Here is a 23,325-nt window from a genome sequence, read left to right as displayed (position 1 = left end):
ATTTTATAGGATCTACATTTCTTCTGTTACTTTTATCAGTCATACGTAGAGCTCATCAAAGAATGTTAAATATTCATTAAGAAGAATAATTTACAGTAAAGATCTATAGCTTTAGAAAACACTCTCTCTAAAAGTAATAATCATATCTTAGATATGTTCTTGGTTCTTTCCCTACTTTTTTTTTTTTAAATATTTTTTTCCATCAGCCAATTCTGATTTAGTGAAACACCCTCATTTTATTTATAGTATGACTGATATTTTGTTGTTGTTCCATACTGCATTGTTTCTAAACAGGAAAATAATGAATGGTATTTATAACAATGTTTAACGTATCTTTAAATCTATAATAATATATTTGCAAACTTTCAGCATCTGTAATAGTCATAATTATTTTAATGATAAGAGCTAAATACAATTAACATGACCACACCTCCTTTAGATGTACTGGGTCTGGCTGGGATGGAGTTAACTTTCTCTGCAGTAGCTCATATAGTGCTGTGCTCTACACTTGTAGCTAGAACAGCACTGGTATCACACCAGTGTTGCATCTACTGCTGATCAATGCTGGCACTGCATTAAGCCTCCCTCTAATGCCCCCCAGAGCCAGCAGGCTGGGGGTGGGCAAGAGGTGAGGAAGGAACATCACAGGGCAGCTGACCTAAACCAACAAAAGGGATATTCCATACCATATTCCATTCCATGTCACACTCAGCAATAAAAGGTGGAAAAAGCAAGAAGAGGAGAGGGGTAGGCTCTTATTGTGAAAACATCTGACCTCCCGAAAAACAGCTATGTGTGTTGAGGCCCTGCTTCAAGGAAGTGGTCAAGCATTGTTCATTTGTGGGAAGTAGAGAGTAATTTCTTTCCCCTGCATGTCCACAAAGCCTTTGCTTGTTGTTGTTATTTCCCTTTTTCTCCTTTCCCTTTTCCCCCTTTCATTAAATTATTTAATTAATAATATTTTTTTCCTTAATAATTATTTTTTCCTTTAATTAAATTATCCTTATCTCAACCTGTGAGGTGTTTCTTTCCTTTTCTTCTTCCCCTCCCCTTCTGAGGAGGGGAAGTGAGAGAGTGGTTGTGGTGGAGTTCAGCTGCCCAGCTGGGTAAAACCACCACATTAGGTTAGCATTATTTTATGCTAAAATGCACGTTTCTTTTCATTTACTTTCAGGTTTTATTTTCAAAGCATAGAGCCTAACAGCTTTACTTGCCATGATCTCATATTAAAAAAGAAAAACAATACTCTGATAATTATCAAGCTTATTAAACCCTGCAGATAATGAGTTTAATTTCAATTTTGGAATGAAATCCAAAATCAGTGTTGTTTCTTGTAGTTTCAAGTTTCCTTACAAATTCCTAATATAAAATGACAATTGTTGTTAGTACTTTCCTGCATGTGAATAGATAATTTTCTCTTGTAGATAAGAATTATCTCTTGTAGATAATTCTCATGAGGAAAAGCAGTAGGAATCTCAAACCAACCACTAATGGTGGTAAAGTTATTCATGAAGCACCACAAATAGGCAGAAGGCAGTGCACAAACCTAATACATCCCAAATGTGTACGAAATACAAATCTAGCATTGGTAGCATTGTAATATTTGTTTCTACACAACAGAATTTTCATCCTGAACATGAGAACGTGTTTCTACAAACAAGTTACACAGAGTTCACTATTACTGGATAGTCTTAGACTAGTAATCCAATCAAAGGGCTGAGCCACAGGTTTAGTTGTTGGCATGCATGTCTTGCTGCTTGTTAGCACACTCTTTTGCATAGTTTTAGTTTGCATTGACTAGCACAATCCCAGGAAATGCCTGGACACCAGGAATGTTTCTCAAAGGAAGTCCTGATGAGGCAAGTGAGTCCAGGAGGCTGCTATCTGTGATGTGTGCATTCTAGAAGTGACAAACAAGACCTCAGTTATTTTATCACCTACCATAAACATAGCCCATGTGATGCAAATTTGGTCCGGGTCACCATGGCATTTCTAGCAAATCACTAAGAGTGCATTGAACACTGTTTATGCCAAATTTCTGATTTTATTCCAGATTTCAAGCAGCTGGGAGAGTACACTTAGTACATCATACCATACAGCCTATAGGAGAAAAATATTCTTAAAAAATGTTTGAACTGCTGTCAATAGAGCCAGTTTACTGTGTTAATATTCTGTCATGTGGAAAGATCATTGTTGTGGTTTAACCCGACTGGCAGCTAAACACCACACAGCCGTTCGCTCACCCTCCCCCCTCCCTCTCTGGGATGGGGGAGAGAAACGGGAAAGTGAAGCCTGTGAGTTGAGATAAAGACAGTTTATTAAGATAGAAAATAATAATGATAATAATAATATGTACAAACAAGTGATGCACAATGCAATTGCTCACCACCCGCTGACCGATGCCCAGTCCAACCCCGAGCAGCCGGCCCCCCCAGCCCGGCTAGCCACCCCTATATATTGTTTAGCATGACGTCAGATGGTATGGAATACCCCTTTGGCCAGTTTGGGTCAGCTGTCCTGGGTTTGTCCCCTCCCAGCTTTTACTGCACCCCCAGCCTGCCCGCTGGCAGGACAGAGCAAGGAGCTGAAAAGTCCTTGGCTTAGTACAAGCAGTGCTCTGCAGCAATTAAAACATCAGCATGTTATCAGCACTCTTCTCATCCTAATCCAAAACATAGCACCCTACCAGCTACTAGGAGGAAAAATAACTGTCCTAACTGAAACCAGGACAATCATTTATTATCCAGTACCAAATATCCTAAAAGTAGGTTTGATTTTTGTTTGTTTTTTTTTTTTTTGTTTGTTTGTTTGTTTGTTTGTTTGTTTGTTTTTCCTCATGAAATCATAGCCTGAAAGCTTTTTCTAAGTATGTTGGGTATATAAATTCTGGGTTTCTTCTGGTCTGTTCTAGTCCTATTTTTCAGTTATATTACTACAATCACTTCAGCCAATTCCAAAATGTACACAGTAGCAAACATTGCTTTCTCTAGCAGTGCAAAGAAGAATTTTCCACCAAGTTGGATCTACGGTAACTATAACTAACTTACACACTCTAAATATATATATATGTTGTAAGCCGGGGTACTAGGAACATTCATAAACTGAAACTTCCTAATAGGTCTATCCAAGTGCATCAATATTCAGAAAAACAAAACAAAACAAAACAAAACAAAAAACAGCCACTATATTGTCTAATAAAGATAGAATTTGATTACATTTTCTCATTCCAATTAATCCTCAAATTAATAAACAGGCATGAAGAGAGGAGCCTTGAAGAGAGACTGCCTCACCACTTCAAGCCAGCACCAGCATCTTTTAGTCTCTAAAGATAAATTTGATTTGAATCTTCAAATAATAAGCTAAAAATAGAATATTTTTTCACCTGAGAAAGTCGGCACTGTTGAGCAAGAGACTGAACTGCCACTGTAGTATTAAAGTACCCTCCTGTTCATGTGTATAATAAGAATCCTAGAATTAGGATCCTTTCAATTAACTTGGAAAGTTACCCAGGGTTAAAGGTAGAATGTTTCTTGAGGAAGTACTGAGTAGGTGGGTTTTCATCCAGTGACTTATCCGTTTTTAAGCAAATTTGTAAACAAACCATTTACAATCGATTTACTTTGACAGTAGCTATATGACGAACAGCCATGGGAAGAGACTTTCTCTTTCATTAATTTGAGAGGCTCTTTTATCATTAATTCATGAAGCTCAATAGCCAAATTTGAAAAACAGTTCTTAGGTAACTGTGGCTTCTTTGTTTAGAAGTTGTCAATGCTTCTGTTCAATTTAATGATAAATGAATTTAAGTGCCAAAGACAAGGCATATTCTAGATTTATTACCATCATTGTTATTTAAATGCAAATTACTCCATCATTCTATATGGATTTTTCTATCCAAAACAAAAAAAAAAAATCTTTTTATTTATTTATTTATTTATTTATTTACCATTGTTGGACTAATATCCAAACTGCAATATATATATATAATATATATATTTATATTTATATAATATATATAAATGAAATATATATGGCATGAAATTAACTTAATCGGAGATGACATAAGACATATAGGAGTTATTAATAGGCTTTATACCGGAAGAATCTATCACAGAAACTTTATTGCAAATTGTAGTACAGATGAGAAGTAATTGACAATACATTTGAACCTGTGAATGCTAGGTAGACCTATCTTACAAATTTATGTAAGAACTGTTTTGTTTTGCTTTGTTTTCCTGCTGCTTCTAAACTAGTGCAATGAACATCTTGGGCCTCATCTCTGGTGCTTATTGATACAAATGTCAGCATTCCATGAAAAGGTACAGTTGGTGTAGGATGTTTGTCTTTTGCTGCCATGTTTTGACTTTTCTACTGATCTTGTTTGTGCTTCATAATGAAATTAGAAATCTGAAATAACTAAGAGATACATAAAATGAGTGGCAACTCCAATCAATTATTACTCTCTTGCTTCATGTATTCTGAATATGCTTGTTTCAACTAGCTAGTAAATAAAGATGTGGGTAATTTACCAATCATTCACATCCTGTTTCAGTGCACACTGAGGTCAGCTGAAAGGCCAAAAAAAAACCAAAAAAAAGACTAAAAAAAAAGACTACTGCTATTCTACTGAAATATTAAGGTAACAAAATCCCACCATATCTACTGTTTTTTGTTTGCTTGTTTATTTTGTGTGTTTTGTTTTTTCACAAAACACAAGCTCCTACAATCAGGTGAATATTCAAGAAATACCAGTTTTTTAAGGCATACAAATCCATGTGTAAAAAATAAAGGTTAAAAATTTAGAAAGATAATGAAGAAATACCTAAGGACATAAATTTTAAGCCAGTTTTGGGGGCTTAGAACATTTACAAACTATATATTTAAGGAAAATTGTATCTACACCTTCTCTTTTAAAATAGAGGAAAAAAAAAGAGAGAGAGAAAAAAAGAAAACTGGCAGTCCAAGAATATTTTCTCCATTACAGAAAAGTATTATACATTGAAATACTTTGTTCAGAATAGTTAATATCCATATCAGGATAACACCTCTGCTAATCAAGACATAATGATGCCATAATTGTTCAAAATGCGAAAGAGGCACTGTGCAAGTGTGTTTCAAAGCTTACTCTGGTGTACCTACAAAGAAACAACTATGAATTTAAATGTTTAAAAGTAGTACTGCTATGCAGAACAGTTCAGAAAGAACAGTGACCACATAAAATCTTTCTTCATCATATGATGATTTAGACAACTTTAGTCTCCTTCCAAGGTTATATTTTAAATGTTTTATACATTCATATCTGTTATTTTGCAATACTTCTTAACAAAAAATGTGGCAACATGTGTGATTTTTCTGAAAAATTCTATTCAATGTAATGCAATTTCATGAGAAGGGAATTTCAGGAAACACGTGTTCATGAATATCTAACAGTTATGCTGCTTCTTTACCTAAAAATACCGAAAAATGTATCCAAATTCTGCTGATCTTTTTTTTTTTTTTTTTTTTTTTTTTTTTAAGTAGGAATGTTAATGTTTTAGTGATATTGTTCATCATATTCACTTTTTATTTTAAATGGATATTTACAATTGCATACACAATGATTTATGAAATTTTATTTAAGGACACTGCTAATCACTCTGTGTGAAAACCTAATGTGAATTGTTATGAGGCTCAACCAGAAATGATTGCCCATACCCCACATTTCTAAAATATACAAACAGAATTAAAATGTCTGAGCAGAAATTAAAACATTTTAAAGCAAAAATAATAACGATAATGAAATTAATTCACTTTTTAGAAATAAAATATTTAAATATTTCTTGGATAATTTTGAAATGAAACAAAATATTTTTCAATATTTTAAGTATTTATTTCAAAACAAAGAATGATGAATTCAATGCATATTCACAATTATGTTTTCAATCTAAATAATAATTTCAAGTGAATTTTTTTGTGTGTGTGTGTGAAAAGACAATTCTGTTACTTATTTTGTCATTTTCTGCTCTTTATTTGTATGTTTATTTTTTAAATTAAAACTTAGGATAGGGTTATGAACTTAAATTATGTAGTGTACTTTCCAAACGGACATATTGGACTGTTACTAGTTCACTTTTCCTGCCTACTTTGACCTTTTTGAAAAATGAGAAAAAGTGCTATTATTTCATTGGGCAATTGAGGATTCAAACTTAATAATAATAATAATAATAATAATAATAAAACAGAGAAATAACACTTTTCCATTTTCATGTATTCAGGTAGTCTGTGTTGACTGTATCCTAGATGAGGATTGAAAATATTTTGAGTGAAGTAGTTGTGTAACAGGTCAAGGTAGAGTTACAACACACATAATTGAGTAACAACGCTCAAATGGTTGAAAATGGATCATACCATTACTTATGTAGGAATACATCTATACCATGTATAAATGTTTGCAGCTCCTGTTTATCTCTATATGCTGAACATAGTCAATATTAGAGTAAACTTTGGTAACATATGGATCTCAGTTTTTTTCTGGCTTAACTTCATTGCATTCAACAGTGTCTTGTCACTGCATAATTCTGGATTTGACCAGTATGCTAGTTAGCTCTCTTTCTGGGACAAAAATATAAAATAAAATGAAATCTTGAAAAACTATGCATATAAATATATGACACGCGTCATAAATGTGTTTCTGTTTTAATGCTTGTAATGTTATAGGAATAAGAAATCACAGAAAACATCACTACATAAAATATCTTTAAATGTACAGAGATATGTTCCCAATACTTTCTGTTGAGGAAAAAAAAAATAGGATTTTAATGGGCTGATAAATCCATTAAATCTTGAGTGCTTTTTAACAATTTAATTCCTGGGAACTTTGTGGCTAGCATTGTTAAAAATAAAGAAGGAATAGTTTAAACTAACTGCTATGGTAATGAAATGAAATTAAATAAAATGAAGAGCCATTGAAAACTAAAATAGATTAAGAAATCAGAAGATTTACCTAAGAGACAGATGTTTCTATTGTTGGTTGATGCATCGATGTATTTCACATCTGGCATGCAACTGTGTTCTCACCTCTCTTGTTTTTGGAATGTAAAAAGGGCAGTGGAATAGTGATAATGATAGAGCTGTGTATGTACTTGGAAAGGTTTCTACACCTGAAATGTCTGGCCCATAGAACACAGATGTGTTTTGTATAGGCAACCAAAATTTATTGAAATTTGTCTTACTGATTATAATCAGTTGTGACATGGTCAAAACTGTATTTTCTTGAAATATAGGTGAATTTCTTTCCATGTCCCTTAAACAGAGTTGTCATAATACCTTCTCATAGGTATTGTGTTATATATAATACCCTTTTACACAAAATATATTTTGCATAATTTTACAGATCTTGGTGTTAGTAAAAGATAGATTCATACATGTACAGAGCTTCCTTGACCTAACCAATTCACCAGATGTACCATCATTTCCCAGATTAACAAATACACGTGTTTTTAAGAAAATGTAGTTTCATATGCTAAATCTATTGCATAATACCAACCTTTTACAACTGCATAAGGGTTCGTTTTCTCTATATCACTTTTTTTTTTTTTTCTTATCCACACTTTGTTGTATCCACTTCTGCAAATTCTGAATGTACCACCTCAATGTATTTTTATACAATAATGTAACCACAACAACAAAAGCATGATGTATTTTGAACGATAATAGACCAACCCTAGAGCCATCACTAGACTTGGACAATATTCTCAAACGTGTCTGCACAGCACTAAAAGTCTTCATTGTTAACTCTCTACCAAGTCTTTAATTGTCATAAGAATGCAAAAGTGGCAGTGGTATGCTTCCAAAATGAATGGAAATTATTCCCGTATAAAGACATGCCAAAAGCATCTTGATATTTTCCATGTGATGATCAATATTTAGGGCAATCACTTAGAACTCAAAATGTAAAGACTAGTTGCTTTCAAATTAAGAAATATATGTAAAGCAAAATATAAAATAAAACATATGAATCTAGATAGACACACACACCAAAAACAACAAAAAACAAACAGACTATAGCAGCATTTGAGAGCTGAATAGTGGAACACTTTCCAGGTGCTACACCATCTGAAAACCACTATCAATACTAAATGTTAACATCTTCTGCCTAGAATAACTTCCCAGTTTCTGTGTGTAAAACCTGAAAGCTGGATAAATGAAAATATATAGAACTACAGTAAGAAAGCCAAAGTAAACATCAATTCCTCAACAATACCCTTGGAAAAAAAGAGCAGTAAATCCGTATTAAACAAAGCACAAAACAGTAAAAGGCTGCATGACATGAGACAAGAGGGAATATGTGAGAAATAGCACCAAAGACATAGAAACAGCTGTTGCAAGAAATGATAGTAAAACACTTTATCAACTCAACAAGATTCTAAGTGGCAAATTTACATCAGCTAAAGGATGCATTAGCAAGAAACAGAGAAAGACCACAAAGATTGTTTACCATGTCATCCATCTGTGTACTTTTCTGAGCTTCCTCTTTTTATATTAAATTCTAGTTTCTTGTCTTCATTTTCAAATCTTTGTTTACCTAACTTCCTCTTGTTTCTGATTTTTCACCTATAAGGTAATTGTCCTTTTTATCTGGTATTTCCACAAAACCTGTCTCTTTGGCCTGCCTGTGAAAGAATTGAAAAACAAACAAACAAACAAAACATCATTGTACTCAGTCCCATCCTTTGCTCAAACAGGGAAAAGCTCTGTAAAAGTGTTATGACTGTGACAACAACAACAACAGACCCCCACTACATTCTTCGTTTCCTTCCTTATTGCCCAGAATGGGTCAAACTGTATCAATGACATTCTTGCCACGCACTTGACTCTTTTCTTAAAAATTGGTAGGGTCTTCACAACCTCCACACATAATCAGTTCAATTGTTCATTTCATTTACTTATTTGTGTGAGAGATAGTGAACAAACCATTCATTTTTCTTTAGATTTTTTATGTCCTTGAAGATTTTAACTTGAAGATATTAACTGTTCTTCTTGAAACCAGTGGTGGTTTGTTTTGTTTGTTTGTTTGTTTGTTTTACAGCATTTCAACAAACATGTTTCCTAAATCTCTCAGTTTCTGTTTGCCTCTATATTAACTTATGTTGGTGCACATAATTCTTGAATTACAGTGACCAGAAGTGGACATGATAACAATGCCGAATAACGTTTTGTACCCCTCCTAGTCATGTTATTAAGGCTTTTGTCTTTATAGACCTTTTTGAATATTTGAATATTCCAGTGTCAATTTTGCCTGTTTCACAACAGCATGGATTTTGTTCATTCTTATTCAGCTTATAACAGAGTTTATAATCTAACAAATGGATTTTTCAAGAATGTCTTCTTTAGTTTTACAGACGGCTATTCCTCCTAAACCATCATCTGTGAATTTTGATTTTTTTGAATTTTTTGAAGCAATTTCAGTGTAAATAGAATAAATTATAATCTGACTATCTGTTGTTCTTACATCACCTCACAATATCTTATTATCTGCAAATGCAAGAAGTCTTTAGTCTTTATTTCACCATCTAAATCTCCTTTGAAAACAGTGAATACAACTGAACCCAGAACTGACCCTGTAGCACTCCTTATACATAACTACTCTGGAATGAAATAGCTTTTTATCACTTCTGTATCTTTCTTGCTGATTTGGTTAGAGAGCTACAGTATGAGCTCCATATGGTTTATCAACAATGCACTAATGTATTTAGATAGATTTTTATTTTTATTTTTCTGAAAATAGAGCTCATAATAAGAGCTCAGGGAAAGAAAGACAAAAAGACTATCCAACAGTCTGCTTAACAAAATAAAAGGCTGATAAATGAAAAGAGAAATCTAATAAAATTTCACTGTTCTGAATTCAAATTTTAAAAAGAAATAAAAAAATAGAAAAGAAAAAAATAGAAAGAAAAAAGCTAAATGAATCAAATGAATTCTCACACTGTGACAACAACATGCATGTCAATAGGTATGTACAGAAAGAAGTAATGAGCTGTTTAAATAAATTCTTTTAATTTCCCATTATCTTTTTTTTTTTTTTTTTTTTTTTTTAACTGCCACCTTTCCATACAGAATCAGATTATTCTTCCCACCACAAGGTTTTTATTGGAAACTTAGTAGTCATGGTTTGTGTTCATACTGACTGATTTGTTTTTGGTCATGCTTTGCATGTGACTTTGGCTCTCACAGCCATAAAAGAAACATCCACATTTCCCCAGATTTATCCTGTGTTAATGAACAGAAGTACCATGCTGTATATATAGATATACACTGGGTGCTTTCTGACATCTCCTGGAAGCAGCAGATGTGATTCTCCTGCCCACTTGCTTTCAAGAAAATTATGTGAAAATGATTTCATATACACTCTGCAGTTACACTGTGCACACAGCAATTCCTATGTGAAACTGAACTGTTGGAAGTAGTGTTACTGTACTGAACAATTCTATGGTGAATACATACTTTTGACTCATAAAAAGTGTTGCATTCCCCCCCCCCCCCCCCCCCCCCCCCCCCACTGTATCTTTTTTTAAGATGAGTAATTACAAAGGTATTACACTGAAATTGGTTCAAAACACTTCTTTTTGGAGCCTTCTCCAAACTTCACCCTTGTGCAAACTGGATTTTCCCAAAGGTTCAATGTATGTTGCTACTTAAAAGTCAGGAAGAACTGCAAGCGTTACCAGTGTGATTAAAACAGATGTTTTTCAGGCAGCTGTACTGTATGAGCACTGATTTATTAAAATTCTTTGTAATCAGCAAACCATATTTGGGTACATGTGTGCTGAGGATTCAGAAAACTTGTCAGCAATCTTAAATCTGAACAAAATCAGAGCAAGGAAAACTAAAAAGTATAAATTTGCGGTTGGCTGAGATCTCTAAAAAAGATTACTCTCAAGAAAGTTTCAATCAAATATTTAAAACTCCCTGGCTCCTAAAGCACATCATCTCATTAAGATGATTTGTAAGATGATGTTCCCTTTGAAGTAGCCCTGTTATTCAAGGTGTTCCTGGTGCCCCTGGCTGTTTTCTGCCAGGTTTGTCATTTCATAGCCTGCTTCTGAACTCATTATATGAGTAAATCAATGAAACTAAAGATCTCTCAAATGCCTAGACAATAAAACAATCTTTTGTTTTGGCTTGTTATCAGCTGTTGAACCCCACAACCTAGCAAATCTGTTCTCCATTGTGTGTTGGAAGATTTGTTAAGCTAAATTTCTTTAAGACGTATTATTCCAAGCAGAACACATGGACACACATGAAATTACTGAGTTGAAGATAAGAAGCTCATTTGGAGGGAATACATTTCAGTTTAGCCTGATTTCAACATAGAAACTTGGACATGCAAGATTAGATTTGAAGAGGAATTGCACTTCAGATCTGGGTTCTACTTAAATGATTAGGAGGAATATAGGTATAAACCAGCTTTGTTCAGTCACTAGACTCAGTAGGGTTTTTTGTTTGTTTGGTTGTATGTATGTATGTTTGTTTTTAAACAAATGCAGTAAACACTCAGGTTCACTTTAATATAAAGTATAAGTTTACTCCAGAGAGAATACTGAAGGGCAAAAAAAGAAAAAAAGAAAGTAAATACCCTCCTTGAAACAGATGTACATTTTTGTTTACTTCTTTTATATGGAGGCATTCATACAAATACAAATAAAATTATTAGTGCTGAAGTCATCTGAGGCACTTGTTTTGACATAAACCTTTTAACTGCATATGTTATGAAAGGATCTCTTTACTTGATTTTAGATAAGAATTTGGACTCACGATTCAGAAGAATATCAAGAAGAGAAAAAGATGGTTTTGTTTTCTTGGTAGAGTTACATTTCATTGCAATAAGAAAGTACAGTTATATAAAATCTTTCATTTTTTAGAAACATTTTGTGCTTGACAAACTGTATGCATGTATGAATTATTTCACAGAACTAGAACTATTTTCACCCAACACTGAAGTGAAATCAACATGGCAGGTGCCTCAACAGTATGGCACAATAACTTTGGAAAGGAAGAAGGAATAGCAAGTGCTAAAATAAAGCTTTACAAAGAAAGAGTGTGATCAGTCTTTCAAATTAGAACATAGAGATGCTTGAACTATTTTTAGTTAAAGCTTCCCTTGAGAAGAAAGTCACACCAAAACAAATCAAATTATTTTGGTGAAAAATATTCAATTTATATACATTAAATCTTCCATCGTATCAATCAAGCTAGTTCTTCTGGAAACAAAGACTAAAAGAGGTACAATAACTTTGGAGAGGAAACATATAAAGTGAGAAAAATTATAAGCAGATAAAAACAAATGATTTTGAAGCACCCTGTCAGCCATTTGAAATGAGAATGTTGCCAACAGCTTTTTAAGAGGAGATGTATCTCCTCAGAATTTCTGGATCTAATTCTCTTGTTTAAATATTACAGCATAAATTCTTGATATCGTGAAATTATACTTGGTAAATTTCCATATCTGAAGCAAAAGAAGTTCCAAAAACAAGGTAAAATACCAACCTTTCATTTTATACCACTTTTCATTATGCTATTTAGCATAAAAGGATACTTTTCTTTGAGCTGTCACTGTGACTTTCTTGCCACCACGATCTGGCACACTGCACATGTAGGCTCTAGTAACAAGGCTCCTGCTGATGCTGCACTACCTGTCCCCAGTACAGCATCCCCTCAGGAGCTCAGCAGCACTCCACTTCCATTAGGTATGTGTTTGCCACTGAGCGGATAAACATATGCTAACCAGTCCATCAAGAAAAACTCTTTTACAAACATTAATTCTCATGATGCTCTTGAGTGTTAAGCAAGTTTTATATCAATTTCATACACAGGCAACACATGAGATGAAAAGGTTAAATTAGACTGCAGAGTACTTACCTCTGAGATTGAAATCTAGGAATACTGTTGGCTTACAATTCCCTGTTGTAGTTGGCAGTCCTTCTTAAAACTGCCTAACACTGAAGTAACTTGATTTATTTTTTTTTGGTGCAATTCTATACCAATGAAAACTGCTAAAAAGCTGCCTTGTTAATTTCATTAAGCCTTAACTCCAGTAGTCATTGAGCATAGGTCAGTTTAAAGAATCTCTATGTCCTTGAAAGAATGTGAAGCATTATAATTGTGCATACCACAGTTCACTTAATAACAAATATCCCTTATCGTTAAAAGCCATGCTAATATTTTTTGGAGGTAGTTTGATGTACAGCTTCTGAAAAGTAGGAAGTAAAGTGTTGCTCAGAAACCTATGCTGAAAATGGGATTTTATTATTTTGACTGAAGAGAAACTGGTCAGTATTGACTTTTATTTTCCTGTAGGTGACTTTATTTATTTATTTATTTATTTATTTATTTAAGTGGCAAGAAAATAAAAGCAACAGCAAAAGATATTTTCAATTTTAAATCTTACTATTAAAAACTAATGCCTGAAAATAGAACAGGTAGAAATTAAAATATTGTTCCAGTAAACAGAAGATGCCAACTGTTGATATGTATGAAGAAGAGGTGATATGATAATAGTTTCTTCTTTGTAATTAGATTAATTTTATTTTTATTGAAAACTTGGATTCAGTTTTTGTTACTGAAGAAGGAATTAAAATTGCAGTTTTTCTAACTGCAAATCTAGAGGAAAAAGTGTTCACAACTACAAAACCAGTTGTAAAAGATGGGCTTCTTAGCACTGTAGGCAAAAGTGGGTTTTGGATCACAAAAAGTAGGCAAAGAAGAGCATCTGAGGTTATGCTGGGACAAAGATGCTTTTGCTATTGGAGAGATAGGTTCTACTTTGTTTAACATTGTAGCTGGATCTACTAGCACACAAGGATGAAGACAGTAGCATCTTTAGTATCTCTCAGATAGTAGGGCTGGTTTGCTCAGTCTGAAATCTTTTCTGACAATGAAAAGACTAATTTATAGCAAAAATTTTGAAAATCTATTAGGAATACAATTCTAACTCTGAGGAGAGAAAAGCCTTAAAAAGGTTACCAAGAAAAAAGTCCTTATCCATCAGCATTTTACATAAAGACTGAAGTATTTTTTTTTTTTTTCTCAAAGAGCATTAAGATTTTTATTTTTCTATGAGATATAGTTCAACAAAGTTCTGCATTAGAGTTCTTTCTATGCCATTCTCCTGTGGTGTAATGGTAACTGTTGTTAGTCATAACTGTATTTACAGAAAATGTTGTCCCCTGATCATTTCTTCAGGTGAACTAATGCAATTTAAGACTTAAATTTTACTTTACCTAACTGAGAAAAGAAGCATTTAAAAATCATGGATTTTAGTACTAGTCTGAGGCATTGATGCAGTGTTATGGAAACAAAGGGGAAAAAAAGAAAAAAAAAAAAAAAAAGGGGTCGACCTCCACTGCAGCACTGCTTACCTTCCACCAAAGACTCTTTAGATCCTCATCCCTAAAAGAGCACAGTGCAAGAGAATACAGTCCAGCTGACCTGCATCATTTAGCAGTCTCATGCCTTCCCTGAAAAATTGAGTGTTTATAAAGATTTGCCCATAGCTGGTTTTATAGTACCCTCTTTTGTGACGTTCCTCTGCAATATATTTGGTTTATCTAAAGAGCACATTCTTTAAATACCAGCAAACTAACTCTCCCAGAATATTCGGTGAGTCAGCCACACACATTCTCTTTTAGTGAGTTTAAGTCACGCTTTCTGAAAAAGTCACGAAAAACCATAACTTTATAAAATCAACCCTGTTTTGTTGAACTTTCTGCTCAAATTCAAGCAGTGTTGGTAGAACCCTGAGATTTACATGAGCATATTACTTTGAATAGTTGATCTACTCCTTTGATTTTTGTACTTTTAGTCTTTGCAAGCAACCAGAATGGCTGTCACAGTGACAGAATAACATGAGTTTGTTAGGTATAATGGAGTTGGGTGCAATGTAGACTATTTTGTACTGTGATACCAGTACACTTTGACTCTGACCTTTGTTGTTCCAGGTAAATGTCACTGAAGGCCTCATAAAATATCATGAAAAAAGTTGTGGTTAACTTAAACCTCTGCAAACAAAATGGACTAAAATAAACAGAATAAAATCCTACAATAAAAGCACCCTTAAAAAGAACCCTTAAAATATTGCTTGAGGATAACAAGTATTTCATTTTGTACTTTTTTTTTTTTTTTTTCTTAAGTAGTGGGCAATGTTTCTCTAAACATTCAAAGGTAAAATAAAATTGCACATAAAAAAGAGTTCTCTTGATAGGACCTGCCAAGTCTGTCTGGAACCAAATCCACTGAGATCTGTCCACTCACTGCATAGTCCTTGGGGTTGAGGCACTACTTCAGCAATACCTATTATGCAAGCCCAGACAGACAACTGTTTCATGAGCAGCAGCTCCAGGGGTTTGGGAAGAGCAAGACCTTGTTGGCACTGGCAGAAGTCTTATAGCTGGGTTGCCTATTTCCATGGATTTTGTAAAATTTTAACAGATAACATCCTGTATGAAAACAAAGATGCTTCTTCCTTTACAAGCATTTCCAAACACTTAGGTGCATGACATAACAAGAGAAACTGAGAAACTCCCTGAAATCGGGATTGTCCTGGGCACATGCTTAAGAAGATTATTCTTATTTCACAGTCAGAGCCTCTTCTGAAGCAAAATGAAATATGTTAAAGGCATAAAATAACATATGTAAAGTTTAAGAAAAGTTTAAACAAAAAGCCTTAACCAACTGAAACTTCAGGGCATTCCAGGCAATTAATCAACATGCATGCTAAGAAAAATTCTATTAAGTATTTGTTCAACTCTCCTTATTTGCATTCTATCTTCATGATCCATGAACATTAAAGCATTTGAGTTTCCAGTCATCAGGATTCTCACAAGGACAGTGATCAACTTCAACTGGAGTTAATGGAAAAAAGATTCTTGCTAATTTCTAGAGATAAGACCCAAAACACATTGTTTTACATTGTACTCTCACACATCAACTACTTGAAAATAGGAGTTGTTGCACTCATACTGATGATAATAATTTGGCATTGGACACTGCTGAGAAAAACAGGACTAGAGGTTTCAAAGAGCTGTTACAAAAGTCAGGAAGTAAGAGTACAATGCAATTTATAAGATACACAAAAAATTATGAATAGAATTAAAATATCAGAATGCAAAAAACAGTTTTTGAAGTCCCTGAAAACTTGTAATCATTCTATCCAGTAAAAAATAGCATGACAAAAAATAAATACATTTTCAAAACAAAAAATATGCTTTTGGCTTGGTTCACCATGAGAAGGAAAAGAAAATGAAGTTGTCAAATAATTTATATGCCATGAATCACTTGCTTAGATCTGTTCATTAAACCAATGAACAGGGGGGTGCTGCAGGGGTAGCCTCATTGAGAAGAATCCAGTAGCTGCTCCATGTCATATCAGAGCCAGCTTGAGCCAGATCCAAAAGGGGCTCACCATGGGCCGAAGCTGCATCAGTGAGTGATTCTGATTGCATCCTTGTGAGAGCAGATTTAAGAAAATGAAGAGAAAACAAACAAACAAACAAACAAACAAACACACTGCTGCAAAAACACTGGTGCAGACACCAAGGCCAGTGCAGAAGGAGGGCAGGAGGTGGTCCATGTGCTGGAGCTTCCCCTATGGCTTGTGGAGAGGGCCCTGGTGGAACAGGCTGTCCCCCTGCAGCCCATGGGTCCCACATGGAGCAGATCTCCACACTTCTGATTGAATGAGTTGTAACATTTACTCATAATACTACACATGGTTCAAAAAACAGAGTTATCTCACAGAGATATCCTCCATTCAGTATCTGAGGTCCTTTCAACCTGTTTCATAGAAAAAGGTTTTGTTACAACACAAAGCTAGAGCTTCCCTGCCAGCTTAATAGTTGTAGAGTTGACCAAAACACTGTCCCATTTGTACAGACAATAATTCAGACTGATTTTGCCTCAACACTTTACTGAGTTGCTATATTACAATACTTCTACATCTCGACTTTATTAATTTCAAACTTCAAGAATTACAGAATTCTCTAAGGGGTTTAAGCAATACATGGATTACAGCAATGCATGTCTGTATTAAACTCACCTTCTGTGCTCCATACAGACTTCTTATAAGAAATTCAAACTAATTTTGGCCAGCCTTAATCCAGAATATTTAAATATATCACTTTAAGACTGGGGCCAACAGTTCTGCTATTATGCCACAATGAAAATACGCCATAAAGACATATTTCATTTGAATAGAAAACAATGCTTTCTCCTGGATACATTGAAGACAAGATATTGAATCATTGTTATACTGCATACCAGCAACTGAGATATCTCATGGAATGCATTGCTTTCTGTCGTAATAAAAGACTGAATTTTGTCTGTATAACAACATCACAACTGAACCCCATGTACCCCCTATACACTGGCAGCAACAAAATAGTTCAGAAATAATTTTTGCCTGAGGTATTAGATTCCACCATTCATTTAGCCACTACTATAAATTCTATCAAATTCAGAGGTATGTTCAGCCATTCTTTTCAATATATTCAGAATATGTATAGCTTTCACCAAGATACAAAAGCTAAATGAACAAGAAAGAATGGGAAGAAATTATTTGGCTCTGCACTGAGAAGCAAACAATTGCTGTTATAAAGATAGGAAATATATAAGGTGGAGAAAAAAATAGCAGTGAAGCCCAAACCACCAGCTTTATACAACCCTAGGGGGAAAAAAAAAAAAAAGGGAGAAAAGTGAGTTACACGTTTTCATCACACTAACCATGATGTGAGCTTAGGGAAAGCTTTGATTGCACACCATAACAGCCATTTGATTAAATATAGCATGGTATACAGGAAAGGAAAACCAGCAATAACATTCATGTACTTATGAACAGTCACAATGAACATTCATGTGTGTATTTCAACAAATGATGTCTCTGTATGTTTCAGGTCTCCTTATGAGAATATGATGGAGTTTATAGTCTTTGCCTTTTCTCTTTATACTTAGCTCACAGATTTTCTTTCTAGATTAAATAACACTGTGATAGAATGTGTTCAAATGATAAGGTCAGAAAAAATAAAAAATTGTCTTTGAGTACTGAGAAACTAATTATTTGAAGAAATTCTAACAAAGGCTGGTAGCAGAATTTTCTATCCTGTGAGATAATTAATCAAGCTTGGCTATAAATAATTAATGCAAAGTAAAAGTTAAGACCTGTAATCCACGGAAGGTGCTACCTTAAATACATCTTTGGCCTTGTTAGATATAAGTTTTATACAATTAGCAAGCATATTCCTGGTTTGAGTGTATAATTACAATGATTACATTTGCTGATAGGGTAATTAAATTTGCTAATGACAATTAGTCATTTGCACATACAATTAGCTAATTAATGTGCACAATTTCAAATGAAAAATGGTGTCCTTCACAGCTTTTAAAAATAATTTTCTGTATTTTGGAAACTGGGATTAGTGACAGAAGTTTACTTTAATAACCCACACTGATCAGAATTATTTCAATCTACTGTGTTAATCAAATAAACATACTCCATAACCACACTGCACATATATCTAGCTGTACAGAACATAGGTGTACCATGTCTTTACCTCATGAACTAAGAAGAGAGAATGGGAAATTTTCCAGTGGTACTGGTAGCTATTCCTAAGGGGAATGTAAATAAGGATCATAGAGAGATGGCTGCTAGCTACTGATGTCATGTTCACTCTCTCAGTAATCTCTTAAAATTCTCTTGATTATGAACAGTTTAAGCTCAGGAAATTTCTAGTACAATTAAGTTCAGGTAGCATCCTGAACCACAACAAAGACAGCAGTAATGGTGCGCACACACACACACACACACACAAGATCATCACTCCCTTCTGGCTGTCATTTTTGTTTCCATTTAGCTAATCATAAGATGCCAGGCAAAAATGTGCAAAATTAATTACTGCAAATAGTTTGAAGGAACACAAAAGTGAGCAGACTGGTGAACACGTCAAATAATGACATTGAGATGACTGAAATTCAGTATTGCATTTTCCATTACAAACACTATTAATAACTTAGTTAAATATGGAGATTGGAAAGCACTTTTCCAAAGTGGTAAAAATCATAAAGCAATATAATATAGGCCAGAAACTTTCACCATGATCATGTCTGGCATCCCACTGAATACATTCCAGGAGATTTCACCAAGCTACTCTTGGCATTCCTAATCAAGTGGCAGAGGCAAAAATTGACTTCTTTCTGATTGCTCAGTAAGTCAGTGGTAAATGCGTCTCAGACTCTAGACTCCCAGCACATTTGTAGTCCAGCAGTAAGTTCTTATGTGATAGGAGAAACAGAAAGGGAAACGTTGCACAGAAGATTTTGAGACAGGCTTATGTGCACAAAACACTGTTTGCAGGAATCTGTAATCAATGGTCTATATCGACTTCAGTGATGAAAAAGTTACTTAGCAAGAGAGAAGAAGAAAAAAAAAAAAAAAAAAGAAAAAAAAAAAAAAAAAGAGCAGTGATGGGGTCCCAAGGCAAGCTTCCTCCTTTGGATATCCTCCCACAGGCAGCAGGTGTTCCCATCAATAACATCTTTTTCACAGTAACTATTACTAATTCCATCAGCACCTGCTCACGCTCTCACATTTCTCTAGTCTGTTAGTAATAGCCAATGTTACATTGATCTCCCTATGCTGAGTCTGTTTTGCCCATGATGGTAACTGTTGAGTGATCTCCCTGTCTTTATCCCGACCCTTGAGTTCTTTTCTGTCATATTTTCTCCCACTTTTCCTTTTAGGAGAGAGAATGAGAGATTAACATGGTGGAGTTTAGCTGTCCATCAGGATGAAACCACCAAGAAGTACTGTGCTTTCACTACAATAACAGTTAAAGGTTACAGAGCTGTCCGTGAAAGACATGCTACAGGACTGCAAATCTTATAGGGAAGGCATTTGTAATGGAAAGCTCAGGATGGATCTTATTGATATACTCTGTGACTTCTGTGACACTGTGCAGGTACTAATGATATAGCCTATATATCTATAGCATACATAGATTCTTATCTCAGTAGCCAGTAAGAATTACTTGAATATTTAATTTCTGTGTATGTTAAGGACAGGAATAATGGTCATATAGATATGGGATGGGAACTCTAGTTTCTCTTCTTGGATGTGTAACATTTCTGGAGGTTAGTGTAAACAAATTAATGTCACATATAGACGAGTAATAATATAAGATCATCAATATTACTCTGTTTCAGAAACGTGCTGGAAATCTTATGTTTGTAATGCATGTGAAAGTCTCAAAGGTAATTGAGACTGCCTTGTATTGGTTTTGATTTACAGTACAAAAAGACATAAGGAAATTATATTATTAGAATTGTTATTTCACACTGGTTTCAAACTGATGTTGAATTCTGCTGACAGCTGCCTTTCCCTCTGTTCTCAGAAAAGAAACAAGGTAGGATTCCATTCAGAAAACTCATGGGTATGCTGCCACCATGCACTACACCAAAAATGAGAGCGTGCCTTCAGGTTTTAATACAGAACTGTTTTATTCCATTGCTGGAATAAATTTGCACTCACTTCTCACCTCTCTGGAGTGTATTCTGTTATATCATTGTTAAAAAGCATTGGGTATCAAAAATACAGGGTCTTATTCCATCCTGATGAGAATTGTTTCATTTTACATATGTAACTGAGCATTCACTGGATTCATTAGAACGTGATTAAAACAGAATAAAAGAAGTACTACAAACAGATCAGCTCTGCCCGTAGGGGTTAAAGGTGACCTAGGTATATTGCATCTGCTCAGTAATTAGGATATAAATTTAAATATATAGGATAATGTTATAAGCCTAATTATTAGGTGTTATATGTGAAATTCAGAGGCATTTCTTATAATCTCTTACTAAAAACACTCAGAGAATGGCTGTGATCATAGATATCACTTCTTGCAGGTGACCAGCCTATTAAGCATGAGGTATTCTTGAAGCCTTTAGCCTGAAAGCATTTCCTCAAACATCTTCCACATGACATGGGCACCTGTGAGATGAATGAGAAGGTGCTATGCTTTCCCCGTTTTCTATGACATGCTGCTGTTTGTCTTGCTTATATATTCTTATATAAGCTTACATATTCTTATATATTTATATATTCTAAACTCACATCAGATAGATGATTAGGCTTACTGTAGTGCTTCTCTTTGATAATCCGATTTAAGGCTTTGGGTTTCTTTCATTTCTGGAAATTTATACTAAATGGATAACTTTCTTGAAGTTATAGCTCGTTAACACCAGAAACAATTCAATTTTCATTTTCACAATTCCATTTCACTGACAAAACAACTTCAGGCTTTTTTTTTTTTTTCCATTAAAAAAAATAGTTTTTTCATTAAAAGATAATGAAGAGTCATAACCTAGTCTTGCTACTGCATTTAACAGGTCAAAATGTGTTACCTTTGCTTCTATTTTTCTTGGAAAGTGCCTCAAAACCAACAAATAAAATGCTAGGGAACTAAAAAATTACTTGTACAGAGAAGACATCAGTTGGTTTTATCAAGAGCTATCTGCAGCATTCCAATTCTCATAAAGACCAAATGCCCCAAACCTTAGAAGACATGACAGCAGCCCCAGGTGCAACTTCCTTTGCCAAATTACTCCATTCAAACTGACAAACTACTTTAGGAAAGGAGAGTAATTATCTTTAGATACACTGCAACATGGGAGAAGCTTGATTTAATTTAATCAGTAGCACTGTAATTTAAGTTATGATGCATGCTTTAATTATTCAAAGCACAAATGATCTTCTCAGAAAACTTTCATTAGGGATCCAGTCACTGCAAAAACCTAGTCACATGAGTTTTATTGCCATAGTCACTCTGAATATGTGTTGTCTTTTTTTGCCCCCCCCTTTTTTTTCTGAGAGTTTTAACCAATCACATTTTAATAATGATTAAGTCCAGCTAAGTTAAAATTGTATGACTGACAGCACAATCATATATTTTTGTTATAGTTAATTATGCATTAAAATTACAAATTCATAGAATTATACCATTATAGTTTGTGCAACTACTTTTGGTCCAGTTCCTGATATTATTTTTTCTTGTTTTATAATTAATTTTAAATAATTTAAATAATTTACATTTTACATAATTTTAAATTAATAAAGGAATTTTATTAGTGACACTGGAGAAATCAGTTAATGACACATACCTACCAATCCCTCACTGCCCCTGCTCCATGTGAGGTCTCTCCCACGGGATGCCGTCCTTCCCAAACTGATCCTACATGGGCTTACCACAGGCCGCAGCTCTTCAAGAACTGCTGCCACATGGCTCCGTACCACGGCGTCCATCCCCCAGGAGCAAACTGCTCCAGCACGGGTCCCCCACGGGTGCCAGCTCCCCCCAGACCCCCTGCTCCTGCATGGGCTCCTCTCCACGGGCTGCAGCTCTGGCCCGGGGCCTGATCATGCAGGAGCTCTCCCTCGGCCACAGTCTCCTCCAGGCCACATCCACCTGCTCCATCGGGGGCTCCTCCATGGGCTGCAGCATGGAGATCTGCTCCATGTGGGACCCATGGGCTGCAGGGGGACAGCCTGCTCCACTAGAGGACTCTCTACAGGCCGCAGCGGAACTTAATGCTCTGGTGCATACAGCACTTCCTGCCCTTAACTGCTTACCTTGGTGTCTGCAGGGCTGTTCCTCACTCCTCACTCTCCCAGCTGCTGTTGTGCTCCAGCATTTTTTTTCCCTTTCCTAAATCTGTTCTCACAGAGGTGCAAACAGCATCACTTATTGGCTCAGCTTTGTTTGGAGCCGGCTGAAACTGGCCCTTATCTAACATGGGGCAGCTTCTAGATTCTACTTACAGAGGTCACCCCTGCAGCCCCCCTGCTACCAAAACCTTGCCATGCAAACCCAATACAGATGTATTAGAATATTATGATGACGAACACTGGTAATTTTACCATCCTCCTATAAAAAAGCTTATAAGCCTTCATTTTCATCTCCTTAACCATAAAGCACTAAGCATATAAATATATATAATATTCATTCTCTCTATATATAATATATATTATACATATATTTATTATATATAATATTATTTTTTTTTCTCTGTGGTTTTCTTCTTTCCTACTTTTGCAGTTCACAGAATATGTTTGATTGTTACCATTTCTGAATGGTCATTTCAGAGTTTAAAACCTTCAAATTATTATTGAAAAAAAAAAAAAAAGTTCAAGAACTTAGAAATTCTTTAAGATCACATCCATTGTGTTTTCCCCCTCCCCTTGTATCTCTACCATGTATTTAAGAAATGATTTTTCCATCCTGATATGAGAAAGTAATTTGGATT

The 23,325-nt window shown here is 34.7% G+C and overlaps 1 long non-coding RNA gene across 2 annotated transcripts in view; it reads right to left on the bottom strand.

Moving 5' to 3' along the window:
* The window catches only part of LOC118168463, an 82,039-nt gene that overhangs the window by 14,606 nt on the left and 44,108 nt on the right, over positions 1-23,325 (bottom strand). Inside the window, exons 2-3 of one of the 2 annotated variants that reach the window (XR_004751574.1) lie at positions 20,881-21,013; positions 14,391-14,495 (exon numbers count right to left, since the gene is read on the bottom strand). This is a non-coding gene — a long non-coding RNA (uncharacterized LOC118168463). Of the gene's footprint in view, positions 1-14,390; positions 14,496-20,880; positions 21,014-23,325 lie in introns of those variants that run through there. The other variant, XR_004751573.1, reaches the window with a different exon arrangement.

This window comes from Oxyura jamaicensis, chromosome 5, assembly GCF_011077185.1.
Source record: "Oxyura jamaicensis isolate SHBP4307 breed ruddy duck chromosome 5, BPBGC_Ojam_1.0, whole genome shotgun sequence".
NCBI lineage: Eukaryota > Metazoa > Chordata > Aves > Anseriformes > Anatidae > Oxyura > Oxyura jamaicensis.
Note: the sequence above shows the minus strand (reverse complement) of the source record. Positions and strands in the feature narration are given on the sequence as shown.